The 24414-nt window shown below is 45.7% G+C and overlaps 17 non-coding genes across 17 annotated transcripts; all 17 read left to right on the plus strand.

Moving 5' to 3' along the window:
* The first annotated feature begins 473 nt into the window (after nucleotides 1-473).
* Nucleotides 474-672, plus strand: LOC141200927 (U2 spliceosomal RNA). Its single transcript, XR_012272605.1, has one exon. It is a non-coding gene; the product is annotated as a U2 spliceosomal RNA (small nuclear RNA).
* A 1119-nt stretch (nucleotides 673-1791) lies between these two features.
* Nucleotides 1792-1982, plus strand: LOC141199233 (U2 spliceosomal RNA). The gene has a single exon (XR_012270991.1). It is a non-coding gene; the product is annotated as a U2 spliceosomal RNA (small nuclear RNA).
* A 1121-nt stretch (nucleotides 1983-3103) lies between these two features.
* On the plus strand, nucleotides 3104-3294 carry LOC141200466 (U2 spliceosomal RNA). The gene has a single exon (XR_012272186.1). It is a non-coding gene; the product is annotated as a U2 spliceosomal RNA (small nuclear RNA).
* A 1120-nt stretch (nucleotides 3295-4414) lies between these two features.
* On the plus strand, nucleotides 4415-4605 carry LOC141199245 (U2 spliceosomal RNA). The gene has a single exon (XR_012271002.1). It is a non-coding gene; the product is annotated as a U2 spliceosomal RNA (small nuclear RNA).
* Nucleotides 4606-5725: 1120 nt separating this feature from the next.
* On the plus strand, nucleotides 5726-5916 carry LOC141199256 (U2 spliceosomal RNA). The gene has a single exon (XR_012271013.1). It is a non-coding gene; the product is annotated as a U2 spliceosomal RNA (small nuclear RNA).
* A 1126-nt stretch (nucleotides 5917-7042) lies between these two features.
* LOC141199267 (U2 spliceosomal RNA) lies at nucleotides 7043-7233 on the plus strand. Its single transcript, XR_012271024.1, has one exon. It is a non-coding gene; the product is annotated as a U2 spliceosomal RNA (small nuclear RNA).
* Nucleotides 7234-8352: 1119 nt separating this feature from the next.
* LOC141199279 (U2 spliceosomal RNA) lies at nucleotides 8353-8543 on the plus strand. Its single transcript, XR_012271036.1, has one exon. It is a non-coding gene; the product is annotated as a U2 spliceosomal RNA (small nuclear RNA).
* A 1119-nt stretch (nucleotides 8544-9662) lies between these two features.
* Nucleotides 9663-9853, plus strand: LOC141201144 (U2 spliceosomal RNA). Its single transcript, XR_012272714.1, has one exon. It is a non-coding gene; the product is annotated as a U2 spliceosomal RNA (small nuclear RNA).
* Nucleotides 9854-10972: 1119 nt separating this feature from the next.
* LOC141199290 (U2 spliceosomal RNA) lies at nucleotides 10973-11163 on the plus strand. The gene has a single exon (XR_012271047.1). It is a non-coding gene; the product is annotated as a U2 spliceosomal RNA (small nuclear RNA).
* A 1120-nt stretch (nucleotides 11164-12283) lies between these two features.
* On the plus strand, nucleotides 12284-12474 carry LOC141199303 (U2 spliceosomal RNA). Its single transcript, XR_012271058.1, has one exon. It is a non-coding gene; the product is annotated as a U2 spliceosomal RNA (small nuclear RNA).
* A 1125-nt stretch (nucleotides 12475-13599) lies between these two features.
* LOC141199314 (U2 spliceosomal RNA) lies at nucleotides 13600-13790 on the plus strand. Its single transcript, XR_012271069.1, has one exon. It is a non-coding gene; the product is annotated as a U2 spliceosomal RNA (small nuclear RNA).
* Nucleotides 13791-14909: 1119 nt separating this feature from the next.
* LOC141199325 (U2 spliceosomal RNA) lies at nucleotides 14910-15100 on the plus strand. Its single transcript, XR_012271080.1, has one exon. It is a non-coding gene; the product is annotated as a U2 spliceosomal RNA (small nuclear RNA).
* A 1121-nt stretch (nucleotides 15101-16221) lies between these two features.
* On the plus strand, nucleotides 16222-16412 carry LOC141199336 (U2 spliceosomal RNA). Its single transcript, XR_012271091.1, has one exon. It is a non-coding gene; the product is annotated as a U2 spliceosomal RNA (small nuclear RNA).
* A 1116-nt stretch (nucleotides 16413-17528) lies between these two features.
* Nucleotides 17529-17719, plus strand: LOC141199348 (U2 spliceosomal RNA). The gene has a single exon (XR_012271102.1). It is a non-coding gene; the product is annotated as a U2 spliceosomal RNA (small nuclear RNA).
* A 1120-nt stretch (nucleotides 17720-18839) lies between these two features.
* On the plus strand, nucleotides 18840-19030 carry LOC141199359 (U2 spliceosomal RNA). The gene has a single exon (XR_012271113.1). It is a non-coding gene; the product is annotated as a U2 spliceosomal RNA (small nuclear RNA).
* Nucleotides 19031-20152: 1122 nt separating this feature from the next.
* Nucleotides 20153-20343, plus strand: LOC141199370 (U2 spliceosomal RNA). Its single transcript, XR_012271124.1, has one exon. It is a non-coding gene; the product is annotated as a U2 spliceosomal RNA (small nuclear RNA).
* Nucleotides 20344-21464: 1121 nt separating this feature from the next.
* Nucleotides 21465-21655, plus strand: LOC141200557 (U2 spliceosomal RNA). The gene has a single exon (XR_012272275.1). It is a non-coding gene; the product is annotated as a U2 spliceosomal RNA (small nuclear RNA).
* Nucleotides 21656-24414: the final 2759 nt, after the last annotated feature.

The following is a 24414-nucleotide window of genomic DNA, read 5'->3' on the forward strand; positions in this document are numbered from 1 at the left end:
GTATGCTAGAGATGTGATTGGGAGAATGGGGCCTTTGTGTAAAGAATTGTGTGGTGTGAATTTGTTGTCCTTTGAGTTGTTTATGTTTGGTTTGGGAATATGTGATGGGACGAAGGAAAGAGTCTTGTGGTTGATGCTTGCGTGTATAAAGGAAGTGTTATGGGATGTGAGGAATGTGTATGTGTTTAAAAGGAAGGAAATTGCTGTAAAGGATAGTGTGAAGGTGATTATGGGGAAGATGTATGTGTGTTTCCTATGGGACAAAAAGAGGAGAGGGGAAGTGGATGCGGAGGGAATATGGAAAGTTAAAAAGTGGAGATATTTTGTAAATACTTCTTGATCTTGTTTTCTGTGTAAGGTTTAAAAAGAAGAAATAAAAATTTTCCGGTGATGATGGGAGCAGCATTTGTGTCGTTGAGATGATGCAGCTGTTTGGAAGGAAGTTCCTTTGGTCGTGACTATAGACCGTGGATTTCCCCATCTGAGGGAAAAAAAAAAAAAAAAAAAAAAAAAAAGAAATCTGTTCTTATCAGTTTAATATCTGATACGTCCCCTATCTGGGGACCATATATTAAATGGATTTTTAGAACAGGGAGATGGAAAAAGAGCTTGCTCTGTCCACTCCACGCATTGACCTGGTATTGCAGTATCTCCAGGACCGGTGCACCCCTTCTTTAATGCAGTTTCTAAAATCAGAAAGAATTGAATTCAATGCTTTTTGTTCATTTTGCTTGTTTGTCGGATTTTGGGATGGACTCTTTGGCTTTGCTTTTCTTCTCCTCATTGGATTTTTCATGTTAAAAGTTGCAGAAGCCAGATGACAAGCTCATTTTGGTTCAACTTCAGCAACTGTGCATTGCATTGCCATGTAATGTAATGTAATGCAATGCTATCTATCTAGCTCTCCCTCTATACTTCCTTTTGGATAAACAGACATATTAGGCAAGCATTTTGGAGCTTTCACCTAAATAACTACAGGTGGTGAGATAAGCTGCACAATATAATTGACCTTTCAGTATATTGTTGCACACACACCATCTATTTAGCAAATGCCCTTGTTATCAACAGCAGCCTTTTAAACTCACCTGAGCTAACAGGTATGTGAGCTGGTTACTCTGCTGCGCTTAAAATTTCTTTTTTGGTTTGCTACAATGCCTTTTCTGAAACGTTGTCTCCCTCTGCTGGAACACTGACTTCTTTCATTTAATGCCTGCAGACTATAAAAGAGAAACCAACCCAAAAAGTTTGGTTGATTAGTCTGTGGCATTCTTTTAAACTGTTGCTTATGGCGGTCTCTGTGAGCTTCTCAGTGACATTCAGCCATCCAGGTATCCCGCCTGCAGTAGACGGAATGTGGCAATGGAACGCTGGCTGCGCGTGTCATAATAGGCTCTGAGCCTTTATATACATGCGCAGAGCAGCAGCCACCTTCAGTCTGCTGCTGGACAGCCAGCAGCAGCAGCAGGAGAGGTAATTAATCAGCAACCCTCCTGCTAAGGGTAGACAGCTGCTCGTTCCACACCCCCCCCCCGCCTTAATTGGTTCTCCTCCCTTCCAACGGTGTTGAGGCGGGTGGGAACAGCCGGGGGTTGAGGGTACTGTGCTAAAAGAGGTGGAGTTATGCAGATCTAAAACGCGTGGATTGCAGCAGCAGCAAGCCGAAAAGTGCAGGCATGTGAGGGATCTAGAGGTTGACAGCATGTCTTCTTAACGGGAGTCCAGGTGGCCATCTCCACAAATGGACTTTTCAGAATCCTTGGGTGGCACCGTAGTCGGAAACCAATTCTGGTTATCGCTTCTCGGCCTTTTGGCTAAGATCAAGTGTAGTATCTGTTCTTATCAGTTTAATATCTGATACGTCCCCTATCTGGGGACCATATATTAAATGGATTTTTAGAACAGGGAGATGGAAAAAGAGCTTGCTCTGTCCACTCCACGCATTGACCTGGTATTGCAGTATCTCCAGGACCGGTGCACCCCTTCTTTAATGCAGTTTCTAAAATCAGAAAGAATTGAATTCAATGCTTTTTGTTCATTTTGCTTGTTTGTCGGATTTTGGGATGGACTCTTTGGCTTTGCTTTTCTTCTCCTCATTGGATTTTTCATGTTAAAAGTTGCAGAAGCCAGATGACAAGCTCATTTTGGTTCAACTTCAGCAACTGTGCATTGCATTGCCATGTAATGTAATGTAATGCAATGCTATCTATCTAGCTCTCCCTCTATACTTCCTTTTGGATAAACAGACATATTAGGCAAGCATTTTGGAGCTTTCACCTAAATAACTACAGGTGGTGAGATAAGCTGCACAATATAATTGACCTTTCAGTATATTGTTGCACACACACCATCTATTTAGCAAATGCCCTTGTTATCAACAGCAGCCTTTTAAACTCACCTGAGCTAACAGGTATGTGAGCTGGTTACTCTGCTGCGCTTAAAATTTCTTTTTTGGTTTGCTACAATGCCTTTTCTGAAACGTTGTCTCCCTCTGCTGGAACACTGACTTCTTTCATTTAATGCCTGCAGACTATAAAAGAGAAACCAACCCAAAAAGTTTGGTTGATTAGTCTGTGGCATTCTTTTAAACTGTTGCTTATGGCGGTCTCTGTGAGCTTCTCAGTGACATTCAGCCATCCAGGTATCCCGCCTGCAGTAGACGGAATGTGGCAATGGAACGCTGGCTGCGCGTGTCATAATAGGCTCTGAGCCTTTATATACCTGCGCACAGCAGCAGCCACCTTCAGTCTGCTGCTGGACAGCCAGCAGCAGCAGCAGCAGGAGAGGTAATTAATCAGCAACCCTCCTGCTAAGGGTAGACAGCTGCTCGTTCCACCCCCCCCCCCGCCTTAATTGGTTCTCCTCCCTTCCAACGGTGTTGAGGCGGGTGGGAACAGCCGGGGGTTGAGGGTACTGTGCTAAAAGAGGTGGAGTTATGCAGATCTAAAACGCGTGGATTGCAGCAGCAGCAAGCCGAAAAGTGCAGGCATGTGAGTGATCTAGAGGTTGACAGCATGTCTTCTTAACGGGAGTCCAGGTGGCCATCTCCACAAATGGACTTTTCAGAATCCTTGGGTGGCACCGTAGTCGGAAACCAATTCTGGTTATCGCTTCTCGGCCTTTTGGCTAAGATCAAGTGTAGTACCTGTTCTTATCAGTTTAATATCTGATACGTCCCCTATCTGGGGACCATATATTAAATGGATTTTTAGAACAGGGAGATGGAAAAAGAGCTTGCTCTGTCCACTCCACGCATTGACCTGGTATTGCAGTATCTCCAGGACCGGTGCACCCCTTCTTTAATGCAGTTTCTAAAATCAGAAAGAATTGAATTCAATGCTTTTTGTTCATTTTGCTTGTTTGTCGGATTTTGGGATGGACTCTTTGGCTTTGCTTTTCTTCTCCTCATTGGATTTTTCATGTTAAAAGTTGCAGAAGCCAGATGACAAGCTCATTTTGGTTCAACTTCAGCAACTGTGCATTGCATTGCCATGTAATGTAATGTAATGCAATGCTATCTATCTAGCTCTCCCTCTATACTTCCTTTTGGATAAACAGACATATTAGGCAAGCATTTTGGAGCTTTCACCTAAATAACTACAGGTGGTGAGATAAGCTGCACAATATAATTGACCTTTCAGTATATTGTTGCACACACACCATCTATTTAGCAAATGCCCTTGTTATCAACAGCAGCCTTTTAAACTCACCTGAGCTAACAGGTATGTGAGCTGGTTACTCTGCTGCGCTTAAAATTTCTTTTTTGGTTTGCTACAATGCCTTTTCTGAAACGTTGTCTCCCTCTGCTGGAACACTGACTTCTTTCATTTAATGCCTGCAGACTATAAAAGAGAAACCAACCCAAAAAGTTTGGTTGATTAGTCTGTGGCATTCTTTTAAACTGTTGCTTATGGCGGTCTCTGTGAGCTTCTCAGTGACATTCAGCCATCCAGGTATCCCGCCTGCAGTAGACGGAATGTGGCAATGGAACGCTGGCTGCGCGTGTCATAATAGGCTCTGAGCCTTTATATACCTGCGCACAGCAGCAGCCACCTTCATTCTGCTGCTGGACAGCCAGCAGCAGCAGCAGCAGGAGAGGTAATTAATCAGCAACCCTCCTGCTAAGGGTAGACAGCTGCTCGTTCCACCCCCCCCCCGCCTTAATTGGTTCTCCTCCCTTCCAACGGTGTTGAGGCGGGTGGGAACAGCCGGGGGTTGAGGGTACTGTGCTAAAAGAGGTGGAGTTATGCAGATCTAAAACGCGTGGATTGCAGCAGCAGCAAGCCGAAAAGTGCAGGCATGTGAGGGATCTAGAGGTTGACAGCATGTCTTCTTAACGGGAGTCCAGGTGGCCATCTCCACAAATGGACTTTTCAGAATCCTTGGGTGGCACCGTAGTCGGAAACCAATTCTGGTTATCGCTTCTCGGCCTTTTGGCTAAGATCAAGTGTAGTATCTGTTCTTATCAGTTTAATATCTGATACGTCCCCTATCTGGGGACCATATATTAAATGGATTTTTAGAACAGGGAGATGGAAAAAGAGCTTGCTCTGTCCACTCCACGCATTGACCTGGTATTGCAGTATCTCCAGGACCGGTGCACCCCTTCTTTAATGCAGTTTCTAAAATCAGAAAGAATTGAATTCAATGCTTTTTGTTCATTTTGCTTGTTTGTCGGATTTTGGGATGGACTCTTTGGCTTTGCTTTTCTTCTCCTCATTGGATTTTTCATGTTAAAAGTTGCAGAAGCCAGATGACAAGCTCATTTTGGTTCAACTTCAGCAACTGTGCATTGCATTGCCATGTAATGTAATGTAATGCAATGCTATCTATCTAGCTCTCCCTCTATACTTCCTTTTGGATAAACAGACATATTAGGCAAGCATTTTGGAGCTTTCACCTAAATAACTACAGGTGGTGAGATAAGCTGCACAATATAATTGACCTTTCAGTATATTGTTGCACACACACCATCTATTTAGCAAATGCCCTTGTTATCAACAGCAGCCTTTTAAACTCACCTGAGCTAACAGGTATGTGAGCTGGTTACTCTGCTGCGCTTAAAATTTCTTTTTTGGTTTGCTACAATGCCTTTTCTGAAACGTTGTCTCCCTCTGCTGGAACACTGACTTCTTTCATTTAATGCCTGCAGACTATAAAAGAGAAACCAACCCAAAAAGTTTGGTTGATTAGTCTGTGGCATTCTTTTAAACTGTTGCTTATGGCGGTCTCTGTGAGCTTCTCAGTGACATTCAGCCATCCAGGTATCCCGCCTGCAGTAGACGGAATGTGGCAATGGAACGCTGGCTGCGCGTGTCATAATAGGCTCTGAGCCTTTATATACCTGCGCACAGCAGCAGCCACCTTCAGTCTGCTGCTGGACAGCCAGCAGCAGCAGCAGCAGGAGAGGTAATTAATCAGCAACCCTCCTGCTAAGGTTAGACAGCTGCTCGTTCCACCCCCCCCCCGCCTTAATTGGTTCTCCTCCCTTCCAACGGTGTTGAGGCGGGTGGGAACAGCCGGGGGTTGAGGGTACTGTGCTAAAAGAGGTGGAGTTATGCAGATCTAAAACGCGTGGATTGCAGCAGCAGCAAGCCGAAAAGTGCAGGCATGTGAGGGATCTAGAGGTTGACAGCATGTCTTCTTAACGGGAGTCCAGGTGGCCATCTCCACAAATGGACTTTTCAGAATCCTTGGGTGGCACCGTAGTCGGAAACCAATTCTGGTTATCGCTTCTCGGCCTTTTGGCTAAGATCAAGTGTAGTATCTGTTCTTATCAGTTTAATATCTGATACGTCCCCTATCTGGGGACCATATATTAAATGGATTTTTAGAACAGGGAGATGGAAAAAGAGCTTGCTCTGTCCACTCCACGCATTGACCTGGTATTGCAGTATCTCCAGGACCGGTGCACCCCTTCTTTAATGCAGTTTCTAAAATCAGAAAGAATTGAATTCAATGCTTTTTGTTCATTTTGCTTGTTTGTCGGATTTTGGGATGGACTCTTTGGCTTTGCTTTTCTTCTCCTCATTGGATTTTTCATGTTAAAAGTTGCAGAAGCCAGATGACAAGCTCATTTTGGTTCAACTTCAGCAACTGTGCATTGCATTGCCATGTAATGTAATGTAATGCAATGCTATCTATCTAGCTCTCCCTCTATACTTCCTTTTGGATAAACAGACATATTAGGCAAGCATTTTGGAGCTTTCACCTAAATAACTACAGGTGGTGAGATAAGCTGCACAATATAATTGACCTATCAGTATATTGTTGCACACACACCATCTATTTAGCAAATGCCCTTGTTATCAACAGCAGCCTTTTAAACTCACCTGAGCTAACAGGTATGTGAGCTGGTTACTCTGCTGCGCTTAAAATTTCTTTTTTGGTTTGCTACAATGCCTTTTCTGAAACGTTGTCTCCCTCTGCTGGAACACTGACTTCTTTCATTTAATGCCTGCAGACTATAAAAGAGAAACCAACCCAAAAAGTTTGGTTGATTAGTCTGTGGCATTCTTTTAAACTGTTGCTTATGGCGGTCTCTTTGAGCTTCTCAGTGACATTCAGCCATCCAGGTATCCCGCCTGCAGTAGACGGAATGTGGCAATGGAACGCTGGCTGCGCGTGTCATAATAGGCTCTGAGCCTTTATATACCTGCGCACAGCAGCAGCCACCTTCAGTCTGCTGCTGGACAGCCAGCAGCAGCAGCAGCAGGAGAGGTAATTAATCAGCAACCCTCCTGCTAAGGGTAGACAGCTGCTCGTTCCACCCCCCCCCCCCCCCCGCCTTAATTGGTTCTCCTCCCTTCCAACGGTGTTGAGGCGGGTGGGAACAGCCGGGGGTTGAGGGTACTGTGCTAAAAGAGGTGGAGTTATGCAGATCTAAAACGCGTGGATTGCAGCAGCAGCAAGCCGAAAAGTGCAGGCATGTGAGGGATCTAGAGGTTGACAGCATGTCTTCTTAACGGGAGTCCAGGTGGCCATCTCCACAAATGGACTTTTCAGAATCCTTGGGTGGCACCGTAGTCGGAAACCAATTCTGGTTATCGCTTCTCGGCCTTTTGGCTAAGATCAAGTGTAGTATCTGTTCTTATCAGTTTAATATCTGATACGTCCCCTATCTGGGGACCATATATTAAATGGATTTTTAGAACAGGGAGATGGAAAAAGAGCTTGCTCTGTCCACTCCACGCATTGACCTGGTATTGCAGTATCTCCAGGACCGGTGCACCCCTTCTTTAATGCAGTTTCTAAAATCAGAAAGAATTGAATTCAATGCTTTTTGTTCATTTTGCTTGTTTGTCGGATTTTGGGATGGACTCTTTGGCTTTGCTTTTCTTCTCCTCATTGGATTTTTCATGTTAAAAGTTGCAGAAGCCAGATGACAAGCTCATTTTGGTTCAACTTCAGCAACTGTGCATTGCATTGCCATGTAATGTAATGTAATGCAATGCTATCTATCTAGCTCTCCCTCTATACTTCCTTTTGGATAAACAGACATATTAGGCAAGCATTTTGGAGCTTTCACCTAAATAACTACAGGTGGTGAGATAAGCTGCACAATATAATTGACCTTTCAGTATATTGTTGCACACACACCATCTATTTAGCAAATGCCCTTGTTATCAACAGCAGCCTTTTAAACTCACCTGAGCTAACAGGTATGTGAGCTGGTTACTCTGCTGCGCTTAAAATTTCTTTTTTGGTTTGCTACAATGCCTTTTCTGAAACGTTTTCTCCCTCTGCTGGAACACTGACTTCTTTCATTTAATGCCTGCAGACTATAAAAGAGAAACCAACCCAAAAATTTGGTTGATTAGTCTGTGGCATTCTTTTAAACTGTTGCTTATGGCGGTCTCTGTGAGCTTCTCAGTGACATTCAGCCATCCAGGTATCCCGCCTGCAGTAGACGGAATGTGGCAATGGAACGCTGGCTGCGCGTGTCATAATAGGCTCTGAGCCTTTATATACCTGCGCACAGCAGCAGCCACCTTCAGTCTGCTGCTGGACAGCCAGCAGCAGCAGCAGCAGGAGAGGTAATTAATCAGCAACCCTCCTGCTAAGGGTAGACAGCTGCTCGTTCCACCCCCCCCCCGCCTTAATTGGTTCTCCTCCCTTCCAACGGTGTTGAGGCGGGTGGGAACAGCCGGGGGTTGAGGGTACTGTGCTAAAAGAGGTGGAGTTATGCAGATCTAAAACGCGTGGATTGCAGCAGCAGCAAGCCGAAAAGTGCAGGCATGTGAGGGATCTAGAGGTTGACAGCATGTCTTCTTAAAGGGAGTCCAGGTGGCCATCTCCACAAATGGACTTTTCAGAATCCTTGGGTGGCACCGTAGTCGGAAACCAATTCTGGTTATCGCTTCTCGGCCTTTTGGCTAAGATCAAGTGTAGTATCTGTTCTTATCAGTTTAATATCTGATACGTCCCCTATCTGGGGACCATATATTAAATGGATTTTTAGAACAGGGAGATGGAAAAAGAGCTTGCTCTGTCCACTCCACGCATTGACCTGGTATTGCAGTATCTCCAGGACCGGTGCACCCCTTCTTTAATGCAGTTTCTAAAATCAGAAAGAATTGAATTCAATGCTTTTTGTTCATTTTGCTTGTTTGTCGGATTTTGGGATGGACTCTTTGGCTTTGCTTTTCTTCTCCTCATTGGATTTTTCATGTTAAAAGTTGCAGAAGCCAGATGACAAGCTCATTTTGGTTCAACTTCAGCAACTGTGCATTGCATTGCCATGTAATGTAATGTAATGCAATGCTATCTATCTAGCTCTCCCTCTATACTTCCTTTTGGATAAACAGACATATTAGGCAAGCATTTTGGAGCTTTCACCTAAATAACTACAGGTGGTGAGATAAGCTGCACAATATAATTGACCTTTCAGTATATTGTTGCACACACACCATCTATTTAGCAAATGCCCTTGTTATCAACAGCAGCCTTTTAAACTCACCTGAGCTAACAGGTATGTGAGCTGGTTACTCTGCTGCGCTTAAAATTTCTTTTTTGGTTTGCTACAATGCCTTTTCTGAAACGTTGTCTCCCTCTGCTGGAACACTGACTTCTTTCATTTAATGCCTGCAGACTATAAAAGAGAAACCAACCCAAAAAGTTTGGTTGATTAGTCTGTGGCATTCTTTTAAACTGTTGCTTATGGCGGTCTCTGTGAGCTTCTCAGTGACATTCAGCCATCCAGGTATCCCGCCTGCAGTAGACGGAATGTGGCAATGGAACGCTGGCTGCGCGTGTCATAATAGGCTCTGAGCCTTTATATACCTGCGCACAGCAGCAGCCACCTTCAGTCTGCTGCTGGACAGCCAGCAGCAGCAGCAGCAGGAGAGGTAATTAATCAGCAACCCTCCTGCTAAGGGTAGACAGCTGCTCGTTCCACCCCCCCCCGCCTTAATTGGTTCTCCTCCCTTCCAACGGTGTTGAGGCGGGTGGGAACAGCCGGGGGTTGAGGGTACTGTGCTAAAAGAGGTGGAGTTATGCAGATCTAAAACGCGTGGATTGCAGCAGCAGCAAGCCGAAAAGTGCAGGCATGTGAGGGATCTAGAGGTTGACAGCATGTCTTCTTAACGGGAGTCCAGGTGGCCATCTCCACAAATGGACTTTTCAGAATCCTTGGGTGGCACCGTAGTCGGAAACCAATTCTGGTTATCGCTTCTCGGCCTTTTGGCTAAGATCAAGTGTAGTATCTGTTCTTATCAGTTTAATATCTGATATGTCCCCTATCTGGGGACCATATATTAAATGGATTTTTAGAACAGGGAGATGGAAAAAGAGCTTGCTCTGTCCACTCCACGCATTGACCTGGTATTGCAGTATCTCCAGGACCGGTGCACCCCTTCTTTAATGCAGTTTCTAAAATCAGAAAGAATTGAATTCAATGCTTTTTGTTCATTTTGCTTGTTTGTCGGATTTTGGGATGGACTCTTTGGCTTTGCTTTTCTTCTCCTCATTGGATTTTTCATGTTAAAAGTTGCAGAAGCCAGATGACAAGCTCATTTTGGTTCAACTTCAGCAACTGTGCATTGCATTGCCATGTAATGTAATGTAATGCAATGCTATCTATCTAGCTCTCCCTCTATACTTCCTTTTGGATAAACAGACATATTAGGCAAGCATTTTGGAGCTTTCACCTAAATAACTACAGGTGGTGAGATAAGCTGCACAATATAATTGACCTTTCAGTATATTGTTGCACACACACCATCTATTTAGCAAATGCCCTTGTTATCAACAGCAGCCTTTTAAACTCACCTGAGCTAACAGGTATGTGAGCTGGTTACTCTGCTGCGCTTAAAATTTCTTTTTTGGTTTGCTACAATGCCTTTTCTGAAACGTTGTCTCCCTCTGCTGGAACACTGACTTCTTTCATTTAATGCCTGCAGACTATAAAAGAGAAACCAACCCAAAAAGTTTGGTTGATTAGTCTGTGGCATTCTTTTAAACTGTTGCTTATGGCGGTCTCTGTGAGCTTCTCAGTGACATTCAGCCATCCAGGTATCCCGCCTGCAGTAGACGGAATGTGGCAATGGAACGCTGGCTGCGCGTGTCATAATAGGCTCTGCGCCTTTATATACCTGTGCACAGCAGCAGCCACCTTCAGTCTGCTGCTGGACAGCCAGCAGCAGCAGCAGCAGGAGAGGTAATTAATCAGCAACCCTCCTGCTAAGGGTAGACAGCTGCTCGTTCCACCCCCCCCCGCCTTAATTGGTTCTCCTCCCTTCCAACGGTGTTGAGGCGGGTGGGAACAGCCGGGGGTTGAGGGTACTGTGCTAAAAGAGGTGGAGTTATGCAGATCTAAAACGCGTGGATTGCAGCAGCAGCAAGCCGAAAAGTGCAGGCATGTGAGGGATCTAGAGGTTGACAGCATGTCTTCTTAAAGGGAGTCCAGGTGGCCATCTCCACAAATGGACTTTTCAGAATCCTTGGGTGGCACCGTAGTCGGAAACCAATTCTGGTTATCGCTTCTCGGCCTTTTGGCTAAGATCAAGTGTAGTATCTGTTCTTATCAGTTTAATATCTGATACGTCCCCTATCTGGGGACCATATATTAAATGGATTTTTAGAACAGGGAGATGGAAAAAGAGCTTGCTCTGTCCACTCCACGCATTGACCTGGTATTGCAGTATCTCCAGGACCGGTGCACCCCTTCTTTAATGCAGTTTCTAAAATCAGAAAGAATTGAATTCAATGCTTTTTGTTCATTTTGCTTGTTTGTCGGATTTTGGGATGGACTCTTTGGCTTTGCTTTTCTTCTCCTCATTGGATTTTTCATGTTAAAAGTTGCAGAAGCCAGATGACAAGCTCATTTTGGTTCAACTTCAGCAACTGTGCATTGCATTGCCATGTAATGTAATGTAATGCAATGCTATCTATCTAGCTCTCCCTCTATACTTCCTTTTGGATAAACAGACATATTAGGCAAGCATTTTGGAGCTTTCACCTAAATAACTACAGGTGGTGAGATAAGCTGCACAATATAATTGACCTTTCAGTATATTGTTGCACACACACCATCTATTTAGCAAATGCCCTTGTTATCAACAGCAGCCTTTTAAACTCACCTGAGCTAACAGGTATGTGAGCTGGTTACTCTGCTGCGCTTAAAATTTCTTTTTTGGTTTGCTACAATGCCTTTTCTGAAACGTTGTCTCCCTCTGCTGGAACACTGACTTCTTTCATTTAATGCCTGCAGACTATAAAAGAGAAACCAACCCAAAAAGTTTGGTTGATTAGTCTGTGGCATTCTTTTAAACTGTTGCTTATGGCGGTCTCTGTGAGCTTCTCAGTGACATTCAGCCATCCAGGTATCCCGCCTGCAGTAGACGGAATGTGGCAATGGAACGCTGGCTGCGCATGTCATAATAGGCTCTGAGCCTTTATATACCTGCGCACAGCAGCAGCCACCTTCAGTCTGCTGCTGGACAGCCAGCAGCAGCAGCAGCAGGAGAGGTAATTAATCAGCAACCCTCCTGCTAAGGTTAGACAGCTGCTCGTTCCACCCCCCCCCCGCCTTAATTGGTTCTCCTCCCTTCCAACGGTGTTGAGGCGGGTGGGAACAGCCGGGGGTTGAGGGTACTGTGCTAAAAGAGGTGGAGTTATGCAGATCTAAAACGCGTGGATTGCAGCAGCAGCAAGCCGAAAAGTGCAGGCATGTGAGGGATCTAGAGGTTGACAGCATGTCTTCTTAACGGGAGTCCAGGTGGCCATCTCCACAAATGGACTTTTCAGAATCCTTGGGTGGCACCGTAGTCGGAAACCAATTCTGGTTATCGCTTCTCGGCCTTTTGGCTAAGATCAAGTGTAGTATCTGTTCTTATCAGTTTAATATCTGATACGTCCCCTATCTGGGGACCATATATTAAATGGATTTTTAGAACAGGGAGATGGAAAAAGAGCTTGCTCTGTCCACTCCACGCATTGACCTGGTATTGCAGTATCTCCAGGACCGGTGCACCCCTTCTTTAATGCAGTTTCTAAAATCAGAAAGAATTGAATTCAATGCTTTTTGTTCATTTTGCTTGTTTGTCGGATTTTGGGATGGACTCTTTGGCTTTGCTTTTCTTCTCCTCATTGGATTTTTCATGTTAAAAGTTGCAGAAGCCAGATGACAAGCTCATTTTGGTTCAACTTCAGCAACTGTGCATTGCATTGCCATGTAATGTAATGTAATGCAATGCTATCTATCTAGCTCTCCCTCTATACTTCCTTTTGGATAAACAGACATATTAGGCAAGCATTTTGGAGCTTTCACCTAAATAACTACAGGTGGTGAGATAAGCTGCACAATATAATTGACCTATCAGTATATTGTTGCACACACACCATCTATTTAGCAAATGCCCTTGTTATCAACAGCAGCCTTTTAAACTCACCTGAGCTAACAGGTATGTGAGCTGGTTACTCTGCTGCGCTTAAAATTTCTTTTTTGGTTTGCTACAATGCCTTTTCTGAAACGTTGTCTCCCTCTGCTGGAACACTGACTTCTTTCATTTAATGCCTGCAGACTATAAAAGAGAAACCAACCCAAAAAGTTTGGTTGATTAGTCTGTGGCATTCTTTTAAACTGTTGCTTATGGCGGTCTCTTTGAGCTTCTCAGTGACATTCAGCCATCCAGGTATCCCGCCTGCAGTAGACGGAATGTGGCAATGGAACGCTGGCTGCGCGTGTCATAATAGGCTCTGAGCCTTTATATACCTGCGCACAGCAGCAGCCACCTTCAGTCTGCTGCTGGACAGCCAGCAGCAGCAGCAGCAGGAGAGGTAATTAATCAGCAACCCTCCTGCTAAGGGTAGACAGCTGCTCGTTCCACCCCCCCCCCCCCCCGCCTTAATTGGTTCTCCTCCCTTCCAACGGTGTTGAGGCGGGTGGGAACAGCCGGGGGTTGAGGGTACTGTGCTAAAAGAGGTGGAGTTATGCAGATCTAAAACGCGTGGATTGCAGCAGCAGCAAGCCGAAAAGTGCAGGCATGTGAGGGATCTAGAGGTTGACAGCATGTCTTCTTAACGGGAGTCCAGGTGGCCATCTCCACAAATGGACTTTTCAGAATCCTTGGGTGGCACCGTAGTCGGAAACCAATTCTGGTTATCGCTTCTCGGCCTTTTGGCTAAGATCAAGTGTAGTATCTGTTCTTATCAGTTTAATATCTGATACGTCCCCTATCTGGGGACCATATATTAAATGGATTTTTAGAACAGGGAGATGGAAAAAGAGCTTGCTCTGTCCACTCCACGCATTGACCTGGTATTGCAGTATCTCCAGGACCGGTGCACCCCTTCTTTAATGCAGTTTCTAAAATCAGAAAGAATTGAATTCAATGCTTTTTGTTCATTTTGCTTGTTTGTCGGATTTTGGGATGGACTCTTTGGCTTTGCTTTTCTTCTCCTCATTGGATTTTTCATGTTAAAAGTTGCAGAAGCCAGATGACAAGCTCATTTTGGTTCAACTTCAGCAACTGTGCATTGCATTGCCATGTAATGTAATGTAATGCAATGCTATCTATCTAGCTCTCCCTCTATACTTCCTTTTGGATAAACAGACATATTAGGCAAGCATTTTGGAGCTTTCACCTAAATAACTACAGGTGGTGAGATAAGCTGCACAATATAATTGACCTTTCAGTATATTGTTGCACACACACCATCTATTTAGCAAATGCCCTTGTTATCAACAGCAGCCTTTTAAACTCACCTGAGCTAACAGGTATGTGAGCTGGTTACTCTGCTGCGCTTAAAATTTCTTTTTTGGTTTGCTACAATGCCTTTTCTGAAACGTTTTCTCCCTCTGCTGGAACACTGACTTCTTTCATTTAATGCCTGCAGACTATAAAAGAGAAACCAACCCAAAAATTTGGTTGATTAGTCTGTGGCATTCTTTTAAACTGTTGCTTATGGCGGTCTCTGTGAGCTTCTCAGTGACATTCAGCCATCCAGGTATCCCGCCTGCAGTAGACGGAATGTGGCAATGGAACGCTGGCTGCGCGTGTCATAATAGGCTCTGAGCCTTTATATACCTGCGCACAGCAGCAGCCACCTTCAGTCTGCTGCTGGACAGCCAGCAGCAGCAGCAGCAGGAGAGGTAATTAATCAGCAACCCTCCTGCTAAGGGTAGACAGCTGCTCGTTCCACCCCCCCCCCGCCTTAATTGGTTCTCCTCCCTTCCAACGGTGTTGAGGCGGGTGGGAACAGCCGGGGGTTGAGGGTACTGTGCTAAAAGAGGTGGAGTTATGCAGATCTAAAACGCGTGGATTGCAGCAGCAGCAAGCCGAAAAGTGCAGGCATGTGAGGGATCTAGAGGTTGACAGCATGTCTTCTTAAAGGGAGTCCAGGTGGCCATCTCCACAAATGGACTTTTCAGAATCCTTGGGTGGCACCGTAGTCGGAAACCAATTCTGGTTATCGCTTCTCGGCCTTTTGGCTAAGATCAAGTGTAGTATCTGTTCTTATCAGTTTAATATCTGATACGTCCCCTATCTGGGGACCATATATTAAATGGATTTTTAGAACAGGGAGATGGAAAAAGAGCTTGCTCTGTCCACTCCACGCATTGACCTGGTATTGCAGTATCTCCAGGACCGGTGCACCCCTTCTTTAATGCAGTTTCTAAAATCAGAAAGAATTGAATTCAATGCTTTTTGTTCATTTTGCTTGTTTGTCGGATTTTGGGATGGACTCTTTGGCTTTGCTTTTCTTCTCCTCATTGGATTTTTCATGTTAAAAGTTGCAGAAGCCAGATGACAAGCTCATTTTGGTTCAACTTCAGCAACTGTGCATTGCATTGCCATGTAATGTAATGTAATGCAATGCTATCTATCTAGCTCTCCCTCTATACTTCCTTTTGGATAAACAGACATATTAGGCAAGCATTTTGGAGCTTTCACCTAAATAACTACAGGTGGTGAGATAAGCTGCACAATATAATTGACCTTTCAGTATATTGTTGCACACACACCATCTATTTAGCAAATGCCCTTGTTATCAACAGCAGCCTTTTAAACTCACCTGAGCTAACAGGTATGTGAGCTGGTTACTCTGCTGCGCTTAAAATTTCTTTTTTGGTTTGCTACAATGCCTTTTCTGAAACGTTGTCTCCCTCTGCTGGAACACTGACTTCTTTCATTTAATGCCTGCAGACTATAAAAGAGAAACCAACCCAAAAAGTTTGGTTGATTAGTCTGTGGCATTCTTTTAAACTGTTGCTTATGGCGGTCTCTGTGAGCTTCTCAGTGACATTCAGCCATCCAGGTATCCCGCCTGCAGTAGACGGAATGTGGCAATGGAACGCTGGCTGCGCGTGTCATAATAGGCTCTGAGCCTTAATATACCTGCGCACAGCAGCAGCCACCTTCAGTCTGCTGCTGGACAGCCAGCAGCAGCAGCAGCAGGAGAGGTAATTAATCAGCAACCCTCCTGCTAAGGGTAGACAGCTGCTCGTTCCACCCCCCCCCCCGCCTTAATTGGTTCTCCTCCCTTCCAACGGTGTTGAGGCGGGTGGGAACAGCCGGGGGTTGAGGGCACTGTGCTAAAAGAGGTGGAGTTATGCAGATCTAAAACGCGTGGATTGCAGCAGCAGCAAGCCGAAAAGTGCAGGCATGTGAGGGATCTAGAGGTTGACAGCATGTCTTCTTAACGGGAGTCCAGGTGGCCATCTCCACAAATGGACTTTTCAGAATCCTTGGGTGGCACCGTAGTCGGAAACCAATTCTGGTTATCGCTTCTCGGCCTTTTGGCTAAGATCAAGTGTAGTATCTGTTCTTATCAGTTTAATATCTGATACGTCCCCTATCTGGGGACCATATATTAAATGGATTTTTAGAACAGGGAGATGGAAAAAGAGCTTGCTCTGTCCACTCCACGCATTGACCTGGTATTGCAGTATCTCCAGGACCGGTGCACCCCTTCTTTAATGCAGTTTCTAAAATCAGAAAGAATTGAATTCAATGCTTTTTGTTCATTTTGCTTGTTTGTCGGATTTTGGGATGGACTCTTTGGCTTTGCTTTTCTTCTCCTCATTGGATTTTTCATGTTAAAAGTTGCAGAAGCCAGATGACAAGCTCATTTTGGTTCAACTTCAGCAACTGTGCATTGCATTGCCATGTAATGTAATGTAATGCAATGCTATCTATCTAGCTCTCCCTCTATACTTCCTTTTGGATAAACAGACATATTAGGCAAGCATTTTGGAGCTTTCACCTAAATAACTACAGGTGGTGAGATAAGCTGCACAATATAATTGACCTTTCAGTATATTGTTGCACACACACCATCTATTTAGCAAATGCCCTTGTTATCAACAGCAGCCTTTTAAACTCACCTGAGCTAACAGGTATGTGAGCTGGTTACTCTGCTGCGCTTAAAATTTCTTTTTGGTTTGCTACAATGCCTTTTCTGAAACGTTGTCTCCCTCTGCTGGAACACTGACTTCTTTCATTTAATGCCTGCAGACTATAAAAGAGAAACCAACCCAAAAAGTTTGGTTGATTAGTCTGTGGCATTCTTTTAAACTGTTGCTTATGGCGGTCTCTGTGAGCTTCTCAGTGACATTCAGCCATCCAGGTATCCCGCCTGCAGTAGACGGAATGTGGCAATGGAACGCTGGCTGCGCGTGTCATAATAGGCTCTGAGCCTTTATATACCTGCGCACAGCAGCAGCCACCTTCAGTCTGCTGCTGGACAGCCAGCAGCAGCAGCAGGAGAGGTAATTAATCAGCAACCCTCCTGCTAAGGGTAGACAGCTGCTCGTTCCACCCCCCCCCGCCTTAATTGGTTCTCCTCCCTTCCAACGGTGTTGAGGCGGGTGGGAACAGCCGGGGGTTGAGGGTACTGTGCTAAAAGAGGTGGAGTTATGCAGATCTAAAACGCATGGATTGCAGCAGCAGCAAGCCGAAAAGTGCAGGCATGTGAAGGATCTAGAGGTTGACAGCATGTCTTCTTAACGGGAGTCCAGGTGGCCATCTCCACAAATGGACTTTTCAGAATCCTTGGGTGGCACCGTAGTCGGAAAACCAATTCTGGTTATCGCTTCTCGGCCTTTTGGCTAAGATCAAGTGTAGTATCTGTTCTTATCAGTTTAATATCTGATACGTCCCCTATCTGGGGACCATATATTAAATGGATTTTTAGAACAGGGAGATGGAAAAAGAGCTTGCTCTGTCCACTCCACGCATTGACCTGGTATTGCAGTATCTCCAGGACCGGTGCACCCCTTCTTTAATGCAGTTTCTAAAATCAGAAAGAATTGAATTCAATGCTTTTTGTTCATTTTGCTTGTTTGTCGGATTTTGGGATGGACTCTTTGGCTTTGCTTTTCTTCTCCTCATTGGATTTTTCATGTTAAAAGTTGCAGAAGCCAGATGACAAGCTCATTTTGGTTCAACTTCAGCAACTGTGCATTGCATTGCCATGTAATGTAATGTAATGCAATGCTATCTATCTAGCTCTCCCTCTATACTTCCTTTTGGATAAACAGACATATTAGGCAAGCATTTTGGAGCTTTCACCTAAATAACTACAGGTGGTGAGATAAGCTGCACAATATAATTGACCTTTCAGTATATTGTTGCACACACACCATCTATTTAGCAAATGCCCTTGTTATCAACAGCAGCCTTTTAAACTCACCTGAGCTAACAGGTATGTGAGCTGGTTACTCTGCTGCGCTTAAAATTTCTTTTTTGGTTTGCTACAATGCCTTTTCTGAAACGTTGTCTCCCTCTGCTGGAACACTGACTTCTTTCATTTAATGCCTGCAGACTATAAAAGAGAAACCAACCCAAAAAGTTTGGTTGATTAGTCTGTGGCATTCTTTTAAACTGTTGCTTATGGCGGTCTCTGTGAGCTTCTCAGTGACATTCAGCCATCCAGGTATAACGCCTGCAGTAGACGGAATGTGGCAATGGAACGCTGGCTGCGCGTGTCATAATAGGCTCTGAGCCTTTATATACCTGCGCACAGCAGCAGCCACCTTCAGTCTGCTGCTGGACAGCCAGCAGCAGCAGCAGCAGGAGAGGTAATTAATCAGCAACCCTCCTGCTAAGGGTAGACAGCTGCTCGTTCCACCCCCCCCCCGCCTTAATTGGTTCTCCTCCCTTCCAACGGTGTTGAGGCGGGTGGGAACAGCCGGGGGTTGAGGGTACTGTGCTAAAAGAGGTGGAGTTATGCAGATCTAAAACGCGTGGATTGCAGCAGCAGCAAGCCGAAAAGTGCAGGCATGTGAGGGATCTAGAGGTTGACAGCATGTCTTCTTAACGGGAGTCCAGGTGGCCATCTCCACAAATGGACTTTTCAGAATCCTTGGGTGGCACCGTAGTCGGAAACCAATTCTGGTTATCGCTTCTCGGCCTTTTGGCTAAGATCAAGTGTAGTATCTGTTCTTATCAGTTTAATATCTGATACGTCCCCTATCTGGGGACCATATATTAAATGGATTTTTAGAACAGGGAGATGGAAAAAGAGCTTGCTCTGTCCACTCCACGCATTGACCTGGTATTGCAGTATCTCCAGGACCGGTGCACCCCTTCTTTAATGCAGTTTCTAAAATCAGAAAGAATTGAATTCAATGCTTTTTGTTCATTTTGCTTGTTTGTCGGATTTTGGGATGGACTCTTTGGCTTTGCTTTTCTTCTCCTCATTGGATTTTTCATGTTAAAAGTTGCAGAAGCCAGATGACAAGCTCATTTTGGTTCAACTTCAGCAACTGTGCATTGCATTGCCATGTAATGTAATGTAATGCAATGCTATCTATCTAGCTCTCCCTCTATACTTCCTTTTGGATAAACAGACATATTAGGCAAGCATTTTGGAGCTTTCACCTAAATAACTACAGGTGGTGAGATAAGCTGCACAATATAATTGACCTTTCAGTATATTGTTGCACACACACCATCTATTTAGCAAATGCCCTTGTTATCAACAGCAGCCTTTTAAACTCACCTGAGCTAACAGGTATGTGAGCTGGTTACTCTGCTGCGCTTAAAATTTCTTTTTTGGTTTGCTACAATGCCTTTTCTGAAACGTTGTCTCCCTCTGCTGGAACACTGACTTCTTTCATTTAATGCCTGCAGACTATAAAAGAGAAACCAACCCAAAAAGTTTGGTTGATTAGTCTGTGGCATTCTTTTAAACTGTTGCTTATGGCGGTCTCTGTGAGCTTCTCAGTGACATTCAGCCATCCAGGTATCCCGCCTGCAGTAGACGGAATGTGGCAATGGAACGCTGGCTGCGCGTGTCATAATAGGCTCTGAGCCTTTATATACCTGCGCACAGCAGCAGCCACCTTCAGTCTGCTGCTGGACAGCCAGCAGCAGCAGCAGCAGGAGAGGTAATTAATCAGCAACCCTCCTGCTAAGGGTAGACAGCTGCTCGTTCCACCCCCCCCCCCCGCCTTAATTGGTTCTCCTCCCTTCCAACGGTGTTGAGGCGGGTGGGAACAGCCGGGGGTTGAGGGTACTGTGCTAAAAGAGGTGGAGTTATGCAGATCTAAAACGCGTGGATTGCAGCAGCAGCAAGCCGAAAAGTGCAGGCATGTGAGGGATCTAGAGGTTGACAGCATGTCTTCTTAACGGGAGTCCAGGTGGCCATCTCCACAAATGGACTTTTCAGAATCCTTGGGTGGCACCGTAGTCGGAAACCAATTCTGGTTATCGCTTCTCGGCCTTTTGGCTAAGATCAAGTGTAGTATCTGTTCTTATCAGTTTAATATCTGATACGTCCCCTATCTGGGGACCATATATTAAATGGATTTTTAGAACAGGGAGATGGAAAAAGAGCTTGCTCTGTCCACTCCACGCATTGACCTGGTATTGCAGTATCTCCAGGACCGGTGCACCCCTTCTTTAATGCAGTTTCTAAAATCAGAAAGAATTGAATTCAATGCTTTTTGTTCATTTTGCTTGTTTGTCGGATTTTGGGATGGACACTTTGGCTTTGCTTTTCTTCTCCTCATTGGATTTTTCATGTTAAAAGTTGCAGAAGCCAGATGACAAAGCTCATTTTGGTTCAACTTCAGCAACTGTGCATTGCATTGCCATGTAATGTAATGTAATGCAATGCTATCTATCTAGCTCTCCCTCTATACTTCCTTTTGGATAAACAGACATATTAGGCAAGCATTTTGGAGCTTTCACCTAAATAACTACAGGTGGTGAGATAAGCTGCACAATATAATTGACCTTTCAGTATATTGTTGCACACACACCATCTATTTAGCAAATGCCCTTGTTATCAACAGCAGCCTTTTAAACTCACCTGAGCTAACAGGTATGTGAGCTGGTTACTCTGCTGCGCTTAAAATTTCTTTTTTGGTTTGCTACAATGCCTTTTCTGAAACGTTGTCTCCCTCTGCTGGAACACTGACTTCTTTCATTTAATGCCTGCAGACTATAAAAGAGAAACCAACCCAAAAAGTTTGGTTGATTAGTCTGTGGCATTCTTTTAAACTGTTGCTTATGGCGGTCTCTGTGAGCTTCTCAGTGACATTCAGCCATCCAGGTATCCCGCCTGCAGTAGACGGAATGTGGCAATGGAACGCTGGCTGCGCGTGTCATAATAGGCTCTGAGCCTTTATATACCTGCGCACAGCAGCAGCCACCTTCAGTCTGCTGCTGGACAGCCAGCAGCAGCAGCAGCAGGAGAGGTAATTAATCAGCAACCCTCCTGCTAAGGGTAGACAGCTGCTCGTTCCACCCCCCCCCCGCCTTAATTGGTTCTCCTCCCTTCCAACGGTGTTGAGGCGGGTGGGAACAGCCGGGGGTTGAGGGTACTGTGCTAAAAGAGGTGGAGTTATGCAGATCTAAAACGCGTGGATTGCAGCAGCAGCAAGCCGAAAAGTGCAGGCATGTGAGGGATCTAGAGGTTGACAGCATGTCTTCTTAACGGGAGTCCAGGTGGCCATCTCCACAAATGGACTTTTCAGAATCCTTGGGTGGCACCGTAGTCGGAAACCAATTCTGGTTATCGCTTCTCGGCCTTTTGGCTAAGATCAAGTGTAGTAGCTGTTCTTATCAGTTTAATATCTGATACGTCCCCTATCTGGGGACCATATATTAAATGGATTTTTAGAACAGGGAGATGGAAAAAGAGCTTGCTCTGTCCACTCCACGCATTGACCTGGTATTGCAGTATCTCCAGGACCGGTGCACCCCTTCTTTAATGCAGTTTCTAAAATCAGAAAGAATTGAATTCAATGCTTTTTGTTCATTTTGCTTGTTTGTCGGATTTTGGGATGGACTCTTTGGCTTTGCTTTTCTTCTCCTCATTGGATTTTTCATGTTAAAAGTTGCAGAAGCCAGATGACAAGCTCATTTTGGTTCAACTTCAGCAACTGTGCATTGCATTGCCATGTAATGTAATGTAATGCAATGCTATCTATCTAGCTCTCCCTCTATACTTCCTTTTGGATAAACAGACATATTAGGCAAGCATTTTGGAGCTTTCACCTAAATAACTACAGGTGGTGAGATAAGCTGCACAATATAATTGACCTTTCAGTATATTGTTGCACACACACCATCTATTTAGCAAATGCCCTTGTTATCAACAGCAGCCTTTTAAACTCACCTGAGCTAACAGGTATGTGAGCTGGTTACTCTGCTGCGCTTAAAATTTCTTTTTTGGTTTGCTACAATGCCTTTTCTGAAACGTTGTCTCCCTCTGCTGGAACACTGACTTCTTTCATTTAATGCCTGCAGACTATAAAAGAGAAACCAACCCAAAAAGTTTGGTTGATTTGTCTGTGGCATTCTTTTAAACTGTTGCTTATGGCGGTCTCTGTGAGCTTCTCAGTGACATTCAGCCATCCAGGTATCCCGCCTGCAGTAGACGGAATGTGGCAATGGAACGCTGGCTGCGCGTGTCATAATAGGCTCTGAGCCTTTATATACCTGCGCACAGCAGCAGCCACCTTCAGTCTGCTGCTGGACAGCCAGCAGCAGCAGCAGCAGGAGGGGTAATTAATCAGCAACCCTCCTGCTAAGGGTAGACAGCTGCTCGTTCCACCCCCCCCCCCCCCCGCCTTAATTGGTTCTCCTCCCTTCCAACGGTGTTGAGGCGGGTGGGAACAGCCGGGGGTTGAGGGTACTGTGCTAAAAGAGGTGGAGTTATGCAGATCTAAAACGCGTGGATTGCAGCAGCAGCAAGCCGAAAAGTGCAGGCATGTGAGGGATCTAGAGGTTGACAGCATGTCTTCTTAACGGGAGTCCAGGTGGCCATCTCCACAAATGGACTTTTCAGAATCCTTGGGTGGCACCGTAGTCGGAAACCAATTCTGGTTATCGCTTCTCGGCCTTTTGGCACGATCTATCAGGTTTACCTGTGTGAGGTGCTCTTGGTACCCTTTCTCTCGGCCTGGGGGGATCGTTCCTCTTCGGAGGGACTTAACCCCCCTGCTGCTATTGGGAGGAAGGATTAGTCCGGGAGCAACGGGAAGGGATCCCATGAAGGCTTGCGCCTTTCAGAGAGAAGAGTCGGTACGTTCCTGAGTGAAGGATGCCGGCAACGCTCACATATTCATCGGGTGATGCCCGGATGCGGAACACCGTGAGGATTGAAGTTGGAGCAGGATCGAAGACGAAGAAGAACTTGGACTACATCTGCCATAGGATTCTGCTTGGAGTTCTGGAGTTTCGGCGGGAAGACATATTCTGCTTCCAGGACAATGAGTACAAGGGGACTTACACCATCACCTTCAAGAGCCAGGGATGCTGTCACCAACTCGTACAAAAGGTAAATGAGAAAAACTACTTAGATGAATTGGATGGACTAACCTTTTGTCTCTTGTATGCCTATGACGAGATCCCTATCGTGGTGCATTTCCCGAACCCCTTTGTGGAAGCTGCAGACATCTCGACCTACCTTATCCGTTATTGTGATGATCTGAGATACCTGGGCACTGTGAAGAACGCGGTAGGCTTCTGGTGCGGCAAGAGGAGGTACATGGCCCGTCTAAAGAGGGACCCAAGCGGAGTGGGAGGAATGCTACACCCTCCCTCAACATTTGTGATCGGTAAGAGCAGAGGCTACTTATTTTACCCTGGAATGCCGGTATGTTGCAGGAACTGTGGACAAATGGGTCATACCCAAACGTCCTGCACGGGCAGGAAAGTAGACCGCTGCAATAATTGCAGCTGTTACGGACATTTAATGAAGGACTGTCCCGCTGGGAGGAAATGCAATCTTTGTGGTGAGGCGGGGCACATGTTCCGAGGATGCCCCAACAGGACCAGGACCAGGACCTACGCAGAAGCTGCATCTTCTGCAGCTGAGCCGATGCGCCCGCCGGTCTTCACTGGCGGGCCGGCGTCGGAGGGCGGTTCGAAGGGCGAGAAGGCTGGGATGGAGCAGGGAGCCGGAGGCCCCTCTGGGGCGGCCCCTGCATCGAAGTCCCTTAACGATGGGCGGACCTCGCATGGACCGGAGCGGAGGGGTCCTCCTTCTGGGAGGGTATCCTCCGTGTCGATGGTTCCCGATACCGATCCTGTTGGGCTGGAGGGTGGTGCCCCTCTGCGGTTGGCTACAGGGGACCACGCAGCGATGGCCTCAGGATCTTCCAGGGCGATTAGCCAGCCAGATGAGGGGGCTTTGCTTCTAGGTGGCGAACATCAGGGAATATGTGTTGGTGATCTTATCCTGATGGACCAGTCTCTCCCCCTGGAGGAGGTGGAGGAAGAGGAGGACTGCACCAGTGACCTGGTGGAGTCTGCCCCGAAAAAGAGACGGAATGTCGAAGCCCCAGCGTCTCCTGGAATGTGGCTGGGAACCGTGACCTACGAGGGGGCAACCGCCAGCTCACAGAATATCGAGTCGTTTGGGTCCTCTAGCCCGGATGTCCTGGAGCAATTTGACATACAGGGCTTTGAGTCAGGTGTCCTCATGGAAGATCCACCACCCTGACCTATGAATGCCCAC

Source organism: Phyllobates terribilis, unplaced genomic scaffold (assembly GCF_046119375.1).
Source record: "Phyllobates terribilis strain yellow unplaced genomic scaffold, ASM4611937v1 Scaffold_108__1_contigs__length_5656254, whole genome shotgun sequence".
Classification (NCBI taxonomy): Eukaryota; Metazoa; Chordata; class Amphibia; order Anura; family Dendrobatidae; genus Phyllobates; species Phyllobates terribilis.